The sequence below is a fragment of the Coptis chinensis genome, chromosome 1, assembly GCF_015680905.1.
Source record: "Coptis chinensis isolate HL-2020 chromosome 1, ASM1568090v1, whole genome shotgun sequence".
Classification (NCBI taxonomy): Eukaryota; Viridiplantae; Streptophyta; class Magnoliopsida; order Ranunculales; family Ranunculaceae; genus Coptis; species Coptis chinensis.
This window is the reverse complement of record NC_141456.1, coordinates 13,096,305-13,115,675: the sequence shown is the minus strand read 5'-3', so window position 1 is coordinate 13,115,675 and position 19,371 is coordinate 13,096,305. Positions and strand designations below refer to the sequence as shown.

General features: G+C 37.0%; 1 long non-coding RNA gene and 1 pseudogene across 2 annotated transcripts; both read left to right on the top strand.

The window, feature by feature from the left end:
* Positions 1-4,080: 4,080 nt before the first annotated feature.
* LOC147522254 (uncharacterized) lies at positions 4,081-12,083 on the top strand (annotated as a pseudogene).
* A 2,145-nt stretch (positions 12,084-14,228) lies between these two features.
* LOC147522253 (uncharacterized) lies at positions 14,229-17,442 on the top strand. 2 transcript variants are annotated; one of them, XR_015195216.1, is made up of 6 exons: positions 14,229-14,874; positions 16,157-16,222; positions 16,342-16,401; positions 16,494-16,553; positions 16,663-16,695; positions 16,804-17,442. It is a non-coding gene; the product is annotated as an uncharacterized LOC147522253 (long non-coding RNA). The 2 variants fall into 2 exon arrangements; XR_015195217.1 differs by lacking the exon at positions 14,229-14,874 and adding an exon at positions 15,804-16,037.
* The last annotated feature ends 1,929 nt before the right edge of the window (positions 17,443-19,371 follow it).

Genomic DNA, 19,371 nt, shown 5'->3' with positions numbered 1-19,371 from the left:
ACTAATCAAATGGGAACCCCCTCGCCTAAAAAGAAGAAGAATAACAATCAGTTGAAATGAACTCCTAACAAAACACTAGATGCTCAGCTTCATTCTCTTTTGTGCAAGACAAGTCAAGTTGTGGTGATCTCTCAATGTATTTCTCAAGAGGTAAAGGTGTTCAGTTTCCTTTTGCAGTGACTGACAGAGTAGTTATCAAGGTTTGTTGTTCAGATTTAAGTATGTATGCTTACTTTGTCTTATAAAAGTTGACCTGTAGTAACTGAAAGAATTGGAAGCAGGGAAACAAGAGGACACCTCTACGCTTTGTGGAACGGAAAGCTGTTGTAACAACACAATGTTTGAATGGATGGTTAGTTATTTTTTGCTTACATGTGTTTTAATTTCTACAGGCTTATATTTGTGTGCAATTGTGCATTCACAAATTCTTAATTTTGGTTTCTTGAGTCTTCCTCTCATCATCATGGTATCTTTATTAATAATATTTTTAAGGATGTCATCTATTGAACCACGTATAGTTTGCTATACATCTGCTGAACTATGTAGAGCAACTCTCAACATTAAAATTTAGTGAGCCATGTCCTGGTATGGTATGTAAACTAATGGACCCAGTTTCTATGCATGGCATGTTTTTGAGAACAAGGACCCTTTCTTTTTTCTTCAATATATTTAAAATGGAATTATACTATTGCAGCCAAAGTAGCCATGTGGCCATGGCCAACTTTTTGTCTAAAATATTCAATCAGATAATTTTTTTTATCATCCATGGCGTTTCTTATTATTTAAGCTCCTTATTCTTATAAGAATATAGCAATTCATTGTATTTTTTTTTCCTAAATAGGTCATCTCTTATATCTTCACTCTAATAATAGCAGAAATCTCTCTGACTCTAAATCGCTCAATGGTGGGCCAGTCTCAGAATGATAAGTTTAGTATTTATTTTATTTTTTTGTCTGAACTTTTATTTGCAAATATCCTACCTATATCTTAGAAAATGGTTTCTGAAGTTTCTAATTGGTTACAGAGGTTGGTGTGGAGACATTAGAGGACAGATCTAAATGGGGTCATGTGAGAAAAGGGACATGTTGTGTCTGTTGTGATAGTCATATTGATTCTTTGTTGTACAGGTACATATCCTTACCTGCTTCCCGCCTATATGCTGTTGAGATTAAAATATAAGAGTAGATGAGTTCTGCCTCTATGTTAGATAACTTGATTAATTTTCTTTTCTTTTTCTTTTTTTAAATTACAGATGTGGGCATATGTGCACCTGTGCAAAATGTGCTAACAAGTTGGTTCGTAGTGGAGGGAAATGCCCATCAGGTCGCGGTAATCGTTTGAGGTGATCCAAGCTTATTCTATATTGTAAAGAAGGAATAGGATAACATAGTACAGGAAAATAAAAAGAGAAAACGGAAAGGTGAATGTTGGAGCCTTCTCATTTCTGGGCTGTGGAATCTACTACATCTACTCCATGTATTTGTCAATAGTTTATTTGGTTCTTTACTGCTATTGTTCTTATTATTTTTGAAACATATGCAATGTATGATTTGAATCACAAATGGAATTACGATTATTCATTCATTTGTCAATAATTATGCTGAGGTTAAGTTCTTGCTGTCCTTTAGTTCAAATCTCCATTTTCAAAAGAGTTTTTTTGCTTTGAAGTACTCGGCACAACTAACACTCTTGAGATGGCTTGATAGTTGTTCTGAGCAAGTGTTTGATTTGTAATTTGATACAGGAATGAGGTTTATTATTTATACTTAGGAATTAGGATGTTAATCTATGTGCTACATGCAGGATTTTTGGTCTTATTATGCAAGCTTCTTTCGAATTGCTTGAAAACTTGAGCATCTGTTGAATTAGGAGCCAAACCTAGAAGAGCTTGATCCACCAAATATATTATTATCCGTCCAGAAACAAGGTTCACAAGAATTATCAGCAATAATGTATGTGAATAACAATAAACATAAGTGTTGGAAACAATTAATAGTACTATTCTTGCTTTACAGAGATAGTTCTACCACACTAATTACCAAGCTAAGGTAAGTTAAACATACAATTTTGAGGAAGTTGAAAATTATGTTCACATTTTATTACATGGAACCGCAAAGGCTGTTCAAAGTTGCCTGAACACATCCTACATGCCCCAAGCAATGTTCCCCAAATGATGGGATTGGGTTCGATTTCCATCTCTTCTACAAATGCTGCTCATGAGACCCACAAAGCACATATCCAACAATCATCACATTCCACGTAACAACATCTCTCTCAGGAAAGCTGGCGAGCCATCACCAACTCACCTCTCCTTGCATACCCAGGCGTCAAAGCTGACCAAGCTACCACATCCCTCTCCACGGAACTCTCAAAGAGCATCCTCGCAACCTTCAACTCCCAACAATTTGTATGAAAATAAATAAGGGTATTCCTAACAAACGTATTCCACTCAAACCCAAACTTCAAAACCTTCCCATGAATCCCATTACCCATATTAACCCAAGTACGAGCAAAAAGATTGCCGCTAGAATAGGATTCATGCATTGGCTGTCTTTGGAACTGAACATCTCTATACAGGGACTGGCAATAAGCCAATTAAGGCATGGTCACTGCGGGTAATGGGAAGTGATTGAGTGGCAACTCAAACTGTTTCAATACCTATGATTCATAGTTTCCACAGAGCACTGATTTATTACTTTAGTCTATGACAGCATTCTCAAACAATGCCAAAAGACTCACTAACTGGAGAAATTACAGAATAACATAAAATCAACATAAGCTAGAAAATAATTAATCTGACTGAAACACACAAACTTGCAAAGTATCAAGACATATTACAATTCAAAACGAAAAAAACAGCCATCCAAACACAAAAAAACTAACACCAACTTTCTAAAACTAACAAAGCATCAGGTCTTTCTTAAAAATATCCACAGCTAGCCCTTCAGCCTTCAACTTTCCTATTCATTTCTGTGTTTGCAACAGCGACACATTTGTCTTCCCTATACATACTCTGACATTTTACTCCTAACGCAGGTTAACTACCAAACCTGTCAAACAAACATAAAATATTCAATTCAACCAAAATAAAAATTAAGAGAAAAACAAAAAACAACAAGTAGATGATATAAAGGGAACAACCTCTTCATCAGATTCATCCAAATCAATATACTTCATAAGAACTTCAACCAAATATTCCATACAATTCAAGAAACTTAATCCTTCAAAGTTTTCCCTATAATACACGCATAAATTATCCGCTTCATTATTTATCAAGAACATCTTTATAGCATACGAACGGACACCAACACTTCACAAAACAAAATAATAATAATAATAATAATAATAATAATAATAATAATAATAATAATAATAATAATAATAATAATAATAATAAAACATCAAATTAATAACATTATAAGTAATTAAATTACAAATAAAATAAATAAAAAAAACTTACTCATCTAATATATTCCTCATCCTTAGAACCGACTGATGAGTTTCACTATTCGCATAAACATTAGATTCACCACGGTGTATACAACACCTCTTCTGCTTGATTTTTTTAATGAGATATTAAAAAAAACCAAAAACAGTCATGCACTCATAATTATATCGAGCATGCGATTTTGCTGACCATTTGTCTTTTGGAGAACAAAAAAAATTTACAAAATTTACAAGAACAATCTCTACAAAACATAACAAAATAATAATAAGAGAAATTAGTAATCATAACAAAAATAAAAATTTAAATATAAAACAAAATTAACTCAACTTACACTTCCATTTTGATAAAATGGCAAGATAACCTGAAAAAAAAAAAAAAAATTCAATTTATCATGAATCAACATAAACCCATACATTTAGTTAGTTTTTTGATAAATAACACAAAACAATAAAAAAACGAACTTTACCAAACAAAAAAAAAGATAACAGAAAAGAAAATCCGAACTCCATTCAAGAACAGTACTTGAAATAGGTAAACCTTCTTTGGTCAAGGATATACTGACGAGAAAAAAGAGACTCCCAACAATATTTGCATCAAACGACTAAAGTCAACTAAGAAAATAACTCTATCTAATGGGCTTTAATTGGGTTTTTTAAATAAATAAACAATGAGGCCCAAACAATTTAAAAAAACTTCAACAACTTAATGGACTATAGGCCCAATAATTTACAAAGTTCGGGCTTTTCACATTAGCACACTAGCAAGTAGCACAAGTAGAGAACTTTCCTATTTTTTTACTTACTAATAAAACAATATTTAGAAAGGAATCCAAATTAGCTCTATTTAGTTAATGGCTTTCATAAAATATATATATACTTAGAAAATTTATTCAACCATATATTGGACTATCAAGGTAGCAGGCCGACCACAGGTCGGACTTAATGGCTAGTATCTCCCAAATAATTTGGGGTATTTCCAATAATAGCAGGGGACAAAAGAATAAAAACAAAATAACGACACATCTATTTGGTACCGTTTTTTAGTAAAAGTTTCTTTCGCATTATTCTTCGTACCTCCTGTTGTATCTTCTACACAAAAAAAAAAGAGAAAAACATCTAGTTTAGGAGATTGGTTGCGTTGTTGTCGTGTTTTTTTGACTGTTTTGAAAGTTACGACTACGGAGATGTTGGAGATGAGTATGCTTGATCAGATTAGGGAGCCGGTTATTAGGATGGTTCCACAGTTGTTGAATTGTTTGTCTATGGTTGGGAATAAGTTTGGGTGGGGAAACAGATTGGTGAGTTGTGGAGATGTTTGACACTTTTGGCTGAGATGTTGTGTGAAAAGTTTTCGAGTTTTTATCCGGTTGCGTTTGATGTCTTGTTCCAGAGTTTGAGTAAGGGTAGTAATGGGAATGGGAATGCTTCTGTTGGGTCTCGCAAGGTTAGGTCTGTTGAGATTCATGGTATTTTGAAGACGAATCTGCAGTTACTTGCTTTACAAAAGCTTGGTATTCTTCCGTCAGTTGCGTTTGCAACCGAATCACCTTGTGACAGGGGGTTGTGCAGCTTCGTATCTGTTCTTGCTCCAGCATTGGAGTAATGAAGTTGTTGAACAGTCGATTTCATCGTTGATTGAGGAGCTAGAGTTATTAAAGTCGCTGCTTCAAAAAAGTTTGGATTCTTAAAAGAGATCAATCGTGTAGCAAAGGCGACATCGTGGTCACCGTCCGCCTACTTAACAAACCCTCGGCGGAACTTCACAAGCGTTTGCAGCCTTGGAACGCATGCTTCTTGATATATAACATATTTTGCAATTGGAATCTGAACAAAATGATGTTAGCTTAAGTACAAGTCTATCTGGAGCTCACTTATTACCTATGCGGTCATTTTTGGATTTTGTAGAAGCCCTCAAGAAAAATGTATATAATGATTATGATGGGTCTTTAGTGCTACCATGTGCTACAAATCAGAGTTCTATATTTTTTTCGTGCAAACAAGAAGGTCTGCGAGGAGTGGTTTTCTCGAATATCTGAGCCAATGCTAAATGCTGGATTGGCACTGCATAGTCAAGATGTGGTATATACTGAGGAGTGTTCCTCTTTTGTTTCCTAGAACCTATGATGAATTAAGAGATAGGATGGTAGAAAATTGATAGAAGGCTTATAGAGGAACCTTTTACCTCAGTACAACTCAAGAGTTGAACAATTAAGATATGTGATAAGTCATGTCTTATTCCATATTCACTACACCTTATATAGGTGTTTGATTACAACGGACTCTACCAAGAGAATAGGAAAGAGTTACAACTACTTACTCAACCTACTTGCTACTATCTCCTACTATCCAGGAGAAGACTAGTTCTTTCCTACTTATTAGCAACTAAACCCAGACTTATTCAATTAGCATGTAACAATTCCTCCCCCCTTAAAAAAGGGCCTTGTCCCCAAGGCCATGTTCTGGAAATTGGACCTTCATCAATTCCAGATCCTCCCATGTTGCTTCTGCTGGTGATAACCCTTGCAAATGAATAAGAACTTGCTCTTTCCTTTTTCGTAGTCGACGATCAAGAATGGCTTGAGGCCTAGGATACAGCGATTCATCGTCATCTCTTGTAATGGGCAACTCAGTTTGAACTTGAATCTTGTCACCAACCTGTTTCTTCAACAAAGAGACATGAAATACTGGATGAATGCGAGAACCCTTTGGCAAATCCAGTTTATAGGCTACGACACCTATTTTCTTAAGAACTTGAAATGGCCCATAAAACTTAGGAGATAACTTAAAGTTTTTTCTCATCGAAAGAGATGTTTGATGATAAGGTTGAAGCCTCAAATAAACCCAATCTCCTTCTGTGAATTCTCTGTCTGTATGGTGGCGATCATATATCTTCTTCATTCTTGATTGAGCTTCCTTAATATTGGTCGTTAAGTCTTTAAGAATCTGATCACGGTCCATCAATTCTTTTTCCACAGCTTCAACTTTAGCTAAACCCGGAATATAGGACAACAAGATAGGAGGTGGCCGACCATAAACAACTTGAAAAGGAGTTGTTTTAATAGCTGAATGCCAACTGGTGTTGTAGCAATATTCAGCCCATGCTAACCATTTAAACCAGTCCTTAGGCTGCAAACTGGTGAAACAATGCAAATACATCTCCACAGTGCGATTTACAACTTCACTTTGACCGTCGGTTTGAGGATGGTAAGCTGAGCTGTAGTTGAAGTTGGTACCGTTCACTTTGAATAACTCTGACCAAAAAATGCTTGTGAAAGTCGGATCTCGATCACAGACAATTGTCCTTGGCATGCCATGCAATCGGAAGATATTATCAAAGAAGACTTTCGCTACCCCAACGGCTGTGTAAGGGTGTGATAATGGAATGAAATGTGCATATTTAGAGAGCCTATCGACAATCACAAAAATTGTAGTTTTGCCCTTGGATATAGGAAGACCATCAATAAAGTCCATAGAAATATCTTCCCATACCCCGTTAGGAATTGGAAGTGGTCAGAACAAACCCGGCGCGGATGTTCAATTTATGCCTTTGACACACATCACAAGCAAAGAACAAATTCGCGAATTCGATCTTAGATTCTGTCCAATAGAAGTTTTTCTCGATTCTTTGAAGAGTTTTTCGATAGCCTTCATGAGTGCTATTGTGAAATTGGCCCATAATAGCTTTGATTAGAGAAGAACCTTCTACTAGATAAATTCTTTCCTTGAAAAAATTACTCAGATCCTTGAACCGCCATGGTCCTACCGCTTCACCATCATTTATACACCGAATCACACGCGTTGCAAGTCCGGATTGTGTTGCACCTCTTCCTTGATAGCCTCCACCCAATCGGGGAATCGGTGGCTAATGATTGCAAGCTCCCCTTTTCATGTTCAACAGTTGGATGGATTCTTTCCTTGAAAGAACGTCCGACAATGTTCTCCTTACCCTTTTTGTACTCAATAACAAAGTCAAATCCCATCAACTTATAGAGCCACCTTTGTTGTGTTTGTAGTAGTAATTTTTGATTCCACAAGTACTTCAAACTGTGATGATCAGATCCGCATTCAAGAATTGCCGCCCTAGTAAGTAACGGACGCCATTTTGCACGGCCAACACTAAGGCTAGCATCTCCTTTTCATAAGTGGATGACAACAAGTTCCTTTCCGTAATGCATGATCAGAAAAGCGATAGGCTTTTCTTGCATTAGGACAGCTCCCACACCCGAGCCACTAGCATCACATTCAACAGTAAATTGCTTTGAGAAATCAGGTAAAGCTAATACGGAAGCTTTTGTCATAGCTTCTTTCAACTGCTCAAATGATCTTTCAGCTTCATGTGTCCAAACAAATGAATCCTTCTTCAACATTTTAGTGAGTGGAGCAGCTATCTTGTCGAAGCTTTGGATAAACTTTCGGTAATAGCCTGTCAACCCCAAGAAACCTCTCAATGCTTTCAGTGTTTTCGGTTTGGGCCAGCTTATCATCACTTCAATTTTGTCGGGATCAACAGGGTGTCTGAAATTACATGGCCAAGGTATTGCACCTTGTTTTGGCCAAATTGACATTTTTCTTGCTTAAGATACAATTGATTAGATTCTAAAATAGAAAAGACAATTTCTAAATGATGCATATGTTCAGCCCATGTTTTGCTGTAAATGAGAATGTCATCAAAGAAAACCAGAACAAACTTTCTTAGATAATCTTTGAATACCTCGTTCATAAGCACCTGAAAAGATGAAGGTGCATTGGTGAGACCGAAAGGCATGACCAAGAATTCATAGTGACCATGATGTGTTTGGAAAGCCGTTTTCTCTATGTCGTGAGGATGGACACGAATTTGATAATAACCGGAACGAAGATCTAACTTTGTAAAGAAGTTTGCTCCATTCAGTTCGTCTAACAGCTCATCGATCACTGGAATTGGAAACTTGTCCTTGATTGTAATACTATTCAAAGCTCGGTAATCAACACATAGTCGCCATGAACCGTCATGTTTCTTCACTAAGATAACAGGAGAAGAATAAGGACTATTGCTTGGTCGAATCACACCAGAAGATAACAGTTCTGCCACCATCTTTTCGATTTCAGTTTTCTGAAAATGAGGATAGCGATATGGCTTCACCGAGACTGGTCCTTGACTGGGCAACAATGGAATTTTGTGATCCTGCAGACGTCGAGGAGGAAGGCTAGTAGGTGCTACCAAAACCCCTTTATATCGATGTAGAAGCTTCACCACTTGTGAAGGTACACAAGAATTAATAGCATTTGTTTGAGACACCCTTAAGGAATACAAGTGTAGCATGCCTCCCCTGCTCTTCCTCACAGCTTGTATAAATTGAAGGTTACCAACAACTTTGTTTTCTCGGAACGGATAAGCCCTCGTGAGTGCCACTTCCTTACCTTCTACCTTAAACTTCATTCTAAGTTTAGAGAAATCCCATTCAATAGGTCCTAGAGTACTTAACCACCGAAAGTACTTAAGACAACATCATAACCTTCCGGTGGAATCACATAAAAATCAACAAATATCGAACACCTCAGATTCGGTTGAGTGTGAGCACACTTACCCGAACTACTCAACCTTTCACCTGAAGCTACCATCACTTCGAAGTTTGGTAGATGAAGTTGGTTGCAATGTCGCTTTTTTGCCATTCGTGCACACACAAAATTGTGTGTACTTCCCGAATCGATGAGAACCATGACTGGTTTGTGTCCCAACCTTCCCCTAACTCGCGATTGTATTAGGTGCACGAAGTTCCTTGAATCGCATGTAATGATATTTCGGAGGTGGATCATCGGTACCCCATCCATTTCCATTTCCACATCATCATCGCTATCGCCTTGGCCGACTGAATTGAGAACAATTTCTTGCAGCGATGACCGGGAACAAATTTTTCGTTACATAACAAAAGCAAAGCCCCTTTCTTCTCCTATCATTCATTTCCTCAACAACCAACCTTTTAATTGGTGTTATGGATGAATTAGTGGTGACAAAGATCGCGAACTTCGAGCTGACTTTTGAAGTTGCTGGAGGCGGCTTTTGGTGAGAGATATCTCTGGCTTCATAAAGGCGAGCCAACCCAATAGCTATAGAGAGAGTGGAGGGTCTGTTGGCTTGTACATCAGTTCGAATAGAATCCGTGAAAACCACTAACAAAGCAACTCACTGTCGTTTTGTGGTAAAGAGCCCGCCTTGGCTAGTAGTCTCTCAAAACTTGCTTGATACTCTTGTACAGTTCCTATTTGCTGCAACTTGGTAAGTTGTCCAAAGAAATCCATAAACTTGTTCGGAGAATATCGAGAATCGATTCCTTCCTTAAAGTCTTCCCAAGAGACATTACCCATCTCTTCTTGCAACAACTGGTACCATACTTGGGCACCACCCTCAAGATGGAATTAGGCTAAGGGAACACGATCAACAAGTGGCGTATGATGAAGTTCAAAGAATTTTCCCACCCTGCACAACCAAACCTGTTGGATCTCCTTCTCCATTGGGCGAGGAAAATCAATCTTCACTTGTTTTGTCACAATGGAACGCTTGAAGTGGTGTCTTTGTGAACCACGTTCCAACATTTTATCTCCACCATTTTGAATTTTGTTAGCGGAAGTTTCAAAGATCATCGGTGTTGGAGTGAGCTAGTGCTATTTGTTGTACTTGAGTGTGGAGTTTTCTCTAACAAATCGCTGATAGACTTCATTTTATGTTTCCATGCTCTCCACTCTTGTCTCCATTCCAAGGCCCTAATACCAAGCTGGTATATACTGAGGAGTGTTCCTCTTTTGTTTCCTAGAACCTATGATGAATTAAGAGATAGGATGGTAGAAAATTGATAGAAAGCTTATAGAGGAACCTTTTACCTCAGTACAACTCAAGAGTTGAACAATTAAGATATGTGATAAGTCATGTCTTATTCCATATTCACTACACCTTATATAGGTGTTTGATTACAACGGACTCTACCAAGAGAATAGGAAAGAGTTACAACTACTTACTCAACCTACTTGCTACTATCTCCTACAATCCAGGAGAAGACTAGTTCTTTCCTACTTATTAGCAACTAAACCCAGACTTATTCAATTAGCACGTAACAAGATGCGATATTTCATTATTGTGCAATACGCTTTCAAGAACTCCGAAATCTAGTGGCATCAACTTTAAAGGACAAACCGAGGGCATAGAGAGTTGAGAATCTCAAAAACAGATTTGCTGGTGATATCTTGAGGATTATTTGGCATGCAGCGCTGGCTTTGTGCAGAAGTCGGGAACCAAAGGCTTTAATTGGCCTTCAAAGATGGACTGAAATGACGTTCTCTTCCTTGTGTATGGAAGAAAATCAGGTTAGAGGTCAGACTTGGATCTTAGGATCTTTTACGTGGATCACAACGCTTGTATATCAGGCTCAGGGGCAGTATGAAAGGGCAGCTGCTCAGTTCTCACACCTGCTTCAGACTGAGGAGGAACTCAGTTTAATGGGTTCTGACGGAGTACAGTTTGTCATTGAAGTGTAATCGAGAGTTATACCGCTCTTTCTGATTGGAAGTCTCTAGAATCCTGGCTATTGGAGTTGCAGGCACTTCACGCGAAGCATTCTGGGAAGGATTATTCTGGTGCTTTAACTGCTGCTGGAAACGAAATAAATGTTGTTCATGCTTTGACACGCTTTGATGAGGGAGATTATCAAGCAGCATGGTCTTACTTGGATTTGACGCCAAAAACCAGTAATATGCTCACACTTGATCCAAAACTAGCACTGCAGCGGAGTGAGCAGATGCTCTTGCAGGCAATGCTTCTTCAAAGTGATGGGAAGGTAGATAAGGTACCACGCGAAATAGAAAAGGCCAAGCTAATGCTGGACGAAGTGTTGTCTGTTCTTCCCTTCAATGGATTAACTGAGGCAGCGGCATATTCCACCCAATTGCATTGCATTTCTGTTTTTGAAGAAGGCTACAAACCTAGGGGTGGGCAAGAACAATCTGAAGAACTTCAGACAATTATGAACTCTTATAATCAAGTTATGGCATCTCCAATTAGTACAGTTCATCAAGATTGTAATCTATGGCTAAAGGTTTTCCATGTTTATCGTGTTGTGCTCTTGAATTTCCCCATGACCCTACAGCTTTGCCAGAAATTGATGAATCTATCCCGTAAGCAGAGCAATTTTGCTATGGTACATCGTTTGAGCCATTATCTTAAAGATAATATCGCAAGTTGCTCCGACGAGGTACATCACAAGTTTCTTTCATTAGATTTGCAGAATGAGGAGATCCTGCTGATGCATGCTGAAAACCATACTGAAGACGCCTTCACTAGTCTATGGTCATTTGTAAGCCCTGTTTTGATATCTCCAACAACAATCATCCCTGATACTACTGAGAACAGTCTGAAGGCAAAAGCTTTCTTGAAACTCTCAATTTGGTTTAAGTTTCTTATACTCAGTATGTATCCAAAAAGAATAACACTTTGTTTAATATTGCAAACAAACTCACATTTTTGTTTGGTGTTTGTATCTGTTCATTCTAGTAATCTAAAGTATAATAGTCTTCTGCGTTCTCTCATTCGTAAAAATTTGATTTTGAATTTTTTTTATTTATCCTCATTCGGTTGGTATTCATCCTCATTATTTTGGTATGATTGATTCAAATAAAAAATGGGTGGCTATTTGTTTATTGATGAGATAAAAGAATAAGAGATTATTGGAGAAAAAGAAAAATTAAAAAAAAAAACTGTCCTTTTCTTCTACAACAAATCATGTAGAGTAAATGACTTGTTTTAGTCAATAAATATCTTGGATACCGTCTAATAAAAAAGAAAGATAATTTAAAAAGTTAAATGTGTCTAAAATCATTACTGATACTACTGAGAACAGCCATGAAGTGGTGCTAACAGATTTGCCACGCCCAACTAGAATAGATATTTGCCGATGATGAATTGATTTCACAAAATATATTTGCGGATATTGCCGGTTTAGATGAGTAGAAATGATGACTGAATGCACAAAAATATTAATAGTGTAGCAATTTTTCTAATTTTGGGTCAGACTTTAGGGGGCCAGCTAGCCGCATGTGTGCCTGTGCCTAGGGCCGCCGCTGCCGTCCATCTATATAATCCATGAATGCCAACCTTTGCGTATTGAAGAGCTGAATGCCAAGTAGCTTGTATACAATATATCTGACTCCAGTAGTCGAGAACTCAGAGGATCATTAACTAGTACTTTCGAGTTTAGACTGCAGAGAATGAGAAGAATTTGATCGATCGAGAACATGACCCGTCTGGCCATCCCTAAATGGCAATTTCTTATGTAAGTAACGTAGTTGCTGAATATTTTCAGGTTGATGATCCTTGTTGTTGTAGTCCCCAGGGCAGTGCTAATATGCCTAAACAAACGGAAGGTTCTCACTACGCACATTGAGATTTGTCCAGTTTGTTAGTTTTGTATTCGCACTCAAGAAATTTTAGATATACGTCAAAAAATGAAGACATGTCAAAATTGAATAAGTAAAGGGCGAAGATTCAGCAGAGCAAATAGCGAGGGCGAAAAGAAGGCAAATTGTGATTTATTTGTCTGTTCTAAGGAAAGATTGTTGTTTAATTGATTTCTGTGTTACACTTTAATGGTTAACATTTTCTTTTGGTATTATTATTGATTATTTTTAGTTGGGTTTGCATTCTCAGTGGTGCCAGGAGGTCCTCAGTTTCGCAAAGCATGTTGCCGTATAAAGCACTTCCTGTCTTCCTCCTCTTGCTAAGGTTAATTGTTTACATTTTAAAAGCATATGATTATTTGTTTGTTAGTTTTAAATGGGGAGAGTGAGGTCTGTGTTAGGGACTTGGAAGCAATTGCTTGAAAAACACTACAGAATGATAACTTTAATTTGCTTGAATGTCCAAAGAACTGCAACGACAAATTGCATACTTCTGAAAAATGCACAAAATTATCATATCCAGCAGCACAGAATCACAAAACACAAAAGTTGATTACGCAGATACATCATACATCTACCATAATTCTCCCGGCCCTCAGAAGGCGGAGATTGCCATTATGCATATCATGCGGTGAGTGCTTTTTCAATATACAGGAAAGTCAGACACTAAATCTGTGTTGGAAACTTGGAATTGCACTCTCTAAATCCATATCACTTCGCCACTTGCGTGTAAGCTCTGTTCCTGCCACTTTAGAAACTTTTCAATGTTGTTATCTATCTAATAAAAAGCAATGGTGTGGGGCCCGCAGAGCCTCCATCCAATGGTTGCCATTGTCTTTTCTAAGTTGTGACTTGGCAAAATAAGCCAATCCCAAAGAGTATGCTCCCTTATGCCCTACCACTTGGATCTACTGGATCTTATTCTTCAAACAAACTATGTATGCCCTATCTTTCCTGCCGCCGTCACTCTGGAGAAAGAAATTCTAGGCAATTGCTTGATGTGTTATTCCTGGAAATTTGATTGCCTTGTTTCATTTCCACAAGCAAATATCATCATGCAGTATTATGACAAAGTCGAAGCTAATGTAAATGAGGTCCGACTTCGGATTTTCATTCTTTTAATTTATTAATCAATCTTTTGTTATCACGTGCATATATGTACAATGCTTTTGTTCGATCTCGGAATGATTGAAGGGCGGTTCAGTTCATGTGTTCGGGCGCCTCTTGAGATAGCGTACCATATGAATCAAATGAAACAATTTGTTAAATTTTAAAATTTCTGCTTAGTATAGGATGAATGTATAATTGTTCCCCTATTATTCAGCAAATATTATAAATATAGATGACCGGAGCTTTGTGAACTCTACAAAGCTACGGGATCTCGAAATACCGTTTCTCGACCAGAGTAAGTTTATTCCTGCTTGAGGATAATGTTAACTCCAGTCAATGTTTCGCTAAAAAGAAAGTGTTGTTTTTAAGATTTGGTTTTAGGGGGATGTAGGTTTCCCTTAGAAGCATGTGTATCAATACATTGTTTATAGTTATGAGAATTGTTTATAGCTATCAATACATTGTTTATAGCTTGGAGTACTGTATTATAATATGTTTGAGAATGTTAATAATTAGGTAAATAAAGCATGTCTATTAATTAGTAGCTTAGCATATACTTCTTCCATGTTTGAGCGTCCTCTTTGAGTGGGGCATTTCACATTTTCCATTTGCTCTTTCTTCACGTCTATTAATACAATTTAGTTGTTTCCATTTTCCAGATATATGTATTAGGTATTGGACTATTGGCATGTGCTGACATGGAAGTTTGTTTTTTGTTCCTCAGGCAATAGCAAACTCAACATTAGCAACTTTCTTGCATGTTGTTGGGAGTGAATTGATTCAAAAGTACTTAGGAGAAGGTCCAAAATTAGTGAGGGAACTCTTTAGAATCGCGGATGATCTTTCGCCTTCTATTGTTTTTATCAATGAAATTGATGCAGTTGGCACAAAAAGGTGTGTGCGCAAGTTTTTGTATTTATTACTATCTATTTTGTTAGAAATCAATGGAGAATTAGAATTAAATGTGCCCCCCAAACTGCCCAAAGCATCTGTTATTGTTTTTGGTAATAAATACTTATCGGATGGAAATGATTGATGTTTCTTTGGCTATTAATCTTGAAGTATATCGTCAGACGAGCTTTGCAGCAATCCTCGACTTTGAGCAAGGCCTGAGCCATCACTAAAAATTACAGAGCGTGTAATTGCAGTCTTTACTTAACTTCTTATGTTGTTTCACATATACATCCTGGATACGGATTAGCGTAGAAACTTTCCAGGCTCCCTTGGTGCAGGACCTCCAGTTCTATCTTCATGAAGTTTCTTCACTTTCAAACTAAATTTTTTCCAAGTTTAACAAAATTCATCCTGCATAAACATAAGAAATTATTTATTGCGTGTGTTGGCTGGTCGGGAATTGACACTTCACAAGTTCACCATCTAGGCACTATGTCACTGACTTTTCCCAAGTCATTCCCAATGCTTTGCGTGTGTTGGCTGGTCGGGGCAGCATATTAAGCACTAAGATGATGTCCTGAGGTGAATGAAAATCCCCACTCGGTAGTCAAAGATTTTGATCCTTGTAAGCATCCAAGAATGGAAAAAAAGAAAGAAAGAAAAGTATACTAATCTATCTAATAAAAACAATGGTGTGGGGCCAGTAGGCCTCCATCCAATGGTTGTAATTGTCTTTTTCTAAGTTGTGACATGGCGAAGAATATTTTGCTCCTAAAGAGTATGCTTCCTTACGCCCAAAATACTCGGATCTACTTGGATCTTCTTTTCCTCATATCTTGAACAAAAATCTATGCCCTATTCTTCGGCCCGTCACTCCTACATTTTTAAGAGTTGCTCTTTCTAAGCTTTTTTCCGGTTAGATTCATTGATCCACCAACTGCGGTCGGAGCACCAACCACAAGTAGCATTTCAACCAAACCAGAGATGAACCAGTAGCAGATCGGGATATGAGGCCATTCTATCAAGTTTCAAGTTTTCAGCCACGGTCAATTATATGTCGCACTATCAAGGTGCACTTCTTCAGACAGAATCAATATTCTCCTCCCTCCAAATTCGGAAAGTCACACCCAAACTTTGTTTACCCAGAAGTCTTACTATAATCCGTAAGTTATTTTCATTTATAGTCACGTGTTGAGTAGTTTCTCATTGAATTTATAGTCATCAAATTGATACATTTGTATTTGCTCTTACTTGGTTAATTTGCTTCGTTCAAATTATGTAGGTTTTGCGAGTTGGTGTGTAATTACATTTTGTCAGTATTACGTTGAATAACTTTTTGCGAACCTTGGTTAGCTTTTTTTTTCCCCTAATTTCTTCTTTTTGATATTACAACACCTGAATTTATAGTTCTATACAAATCTATTTCAATTCCTACTAAATGGTGACGTTTGTTTATATGGTATTTAGCTGAATGAAGAAATTTCAATTCTCATATCTTCAAACTTAGTGATCTCTGCTGATTCTCAGGTATGTTCCTTTTCATTTTTTCATTTTTCCTTCCCTGGTCTTTCTCTACTTATTGTGTTGTTTAATTTTTTCATCCATGAACGTGGCGATAGGACCTTGGCCAATCACTATAACTTAGTGATCTCTGCTGATTCTCAGGTCAAGTGAAACAGGTAACATCTCTTCTCTTATAACTCAATCTCTTTGATTTTCCATGTAAAGATTGATTCGTTTTAAAATCGTTTAGCCAGAGATGAATTATTTGTTTTCTTCTATGTAAAGGTTTAGTCTGAGCTTCTTCTGGTGTTGTTACAGGTATTTATTTGCTTATTTATTAAGGGTTCTATTTTTTGATTTTGGGTTTGTCGAAAAGTATTAATTTTGATTGATTTGAGCTTTGATTTGGTTCTGCTGCTTTCATAGGTATTTTAGTGCAGGTAGCATTTCGGTGGCTATTGTTTGTTCTTTGATTTATTAGTGTTGTTACATAAAGTCGCGTTTATGGAACTACCCCAATGGAAACTTTAGGAAATATGGTATATGTATATACATTGTAAATATTATTTGTTAAGGGTGTAGACCTTTTGATAGTTATGGGACTCGGATAGTCGGATGTATGTATTTTACTTGTGTTTTCGGTAATGACTTTGTACGAGGTGCTTTGATGATCTGGCATTAGTCGAGACATTCAAATACTTTGGCGTACTAAGTCATAATGTTGAAGTGGTCTCATTTTTGTAAGCCAGTTATTTGACTGCTCTGGCATCTGTTAAGACGGTTAAGTAACTGGATTAACCAATGAGAAATATATGATTGTGATTTTCAGGTTATGACAGGTTTATATTTATGAAATGTCAAAAATACAGAGGAGATGTTGCCGAAATTTTACTATAAAAACCACGTGTCAGGTTTGTAATTGTTTGAGTTTTGGGGCGTTACATATTTGCTTGTTCCAAAACTAGAAAAGAGTCTAGAGGTGAATACAATCATTCATTGTTTCACTTCTAAATTGTCATTTTCTTATTCCCTTCAGTATATATAGTATTTCCTACTCACTCTATTTAACGAATTTAAAACAGATAATTACATACTTCTTCGATGAAGTTTCCTCAAGGTTTGGGATTTATGATAATGACCCTGACATTGGCGAATGAGGATAGGGTTTCTGGAAGAGTTATGATTGTCAACAATGTTATCTGTACTTTCACTATTTTTTTTTTGTACTTGGCGTACTTTTATGGGTGCTCTTTTTGGTACTGTTTTGATGTCCTCATTCAAACCACTTGTGGGAGTCTGATTATGTATCTGTTTCTCATATTGTTCTCATTTCATTTGGTTTAATTGGTGTTCTTCTATGTTTAAGTCCATTTAGATGAATGAGTCTAGAGCATCTGTGCAAATCACTACCGGATTTATTGAATGAGAATTGTCTTTGCAGCCTTTTAACATGATCCAAAACATTGGAAAGTCATAAAATAATGGGGAGGTTCTATCCAAATTACCCCTTAGGTGGTTTAAGTTGGTGTGATGTCGAGTTTCTCAGCCTAATAATCATTCTTGACCATAACTGGAACAATAGTCAGTATAATAGAATCAAAACGGGGGGGGTGTGTTCAAGTTCAGCCGCTTCTCTGAGTTAAGCGTCCATGGCGACTCTATCGATGCCGCGTCGTGCGGGCATACCCTAGTAACTTATAAGAAGCCTGCTTACATGAACACTTCATTTTAATTTGAAATTCTATTGAAGGCTTATAACACAAATGATTTGGCTAGAGGAGGAAAGCTAGGAAGACGATGAGTTAGCCATAGGATCAATTTGAATGAACGGTCAAGATTAAAATCTCAGTGTTTGATTTGATTAAATCCCATTCTTTGGATTAAGGCAGCAAGGAATATTTTTACTGCTACATTTTTATTTATTTATTTATTATTATTATTTGGGCGGGTGGAGGGACACTTTAGTTTTGTAGTAAACTTATTCTAAAAATAAATTTATTGTTAAGTACACAAGAAAATCAAATTGATATGAACAAATCTTTAGTTCAACAAACAAACAAACCTTTTAGTTCAGCTAATGAACTTAATTTACCAATGATTAAATCCAAGCCTAGTGAAGATTCACTATGTCCTTAAGACAGATTTTCCCCCTCACGGTGCTTGAAGGTTGATGGAAAACTGTCTCCCAAGATAGAACGGATTTTCTTATATAGAAAGCTAGCACTTCAATTCTATAGACTCAGTGAACACAACATAGTATTTGACTAAGAACAGGAGGAGAAGAGAAAGATCAGAACTCTATGTGATCTGGTGTGTCTTTCTCTATAAATTCATCCACTATTTATAGGTGAGTGGTGTCTCTTCGAAACAACACAGTGACTCTTGGGAAAAAGTAAGCAACTCTTTGAAAAGTCACATGTTTCGAAAAGACACACCATTTCGGCATAAAACACTGTTTCGAACCGATTGCCTATTTGAAAGGTCACACATTTTTTCGGCATGATCTTTTTGTTTTGAACCGATCTGCACATTCGAAAAGGTCGCACATTTTCGGCGTAATGTACTGTTTCGAACTAGTGCACCCTTTCGAAAATGTTTTTCTCACTTTACCTACTGTTTCTTTTCAGAAACCCATTTCATATCAATATGGGATAATTTGGGAGACAAATTACTCATTCATATCTCAAATGGATTTGAGCAAATCATTTTTCTAACAAATTTCACTATAGGACTGGTCATTTAGAGCTTCTAATTGTGGTATGAGTTGTATTGCTCTTACATACATACGGTGTAGTTGGGCCTTATGTAATTGCAATTGGGGCGGTGTAGTTTTGGGTTTAGCTTTTTGTTCCTGGGGATTTAACATGTGTTACTTAGTATTGTTGCATAGGCATTAACATATCCTTTGTATCAAGTATCTAACTGTTGCTAAAAAAACTGATGCTTCAGTGAATCCCACACTGCTCCTATGAGATCTATGACTTGTGTTTCCCC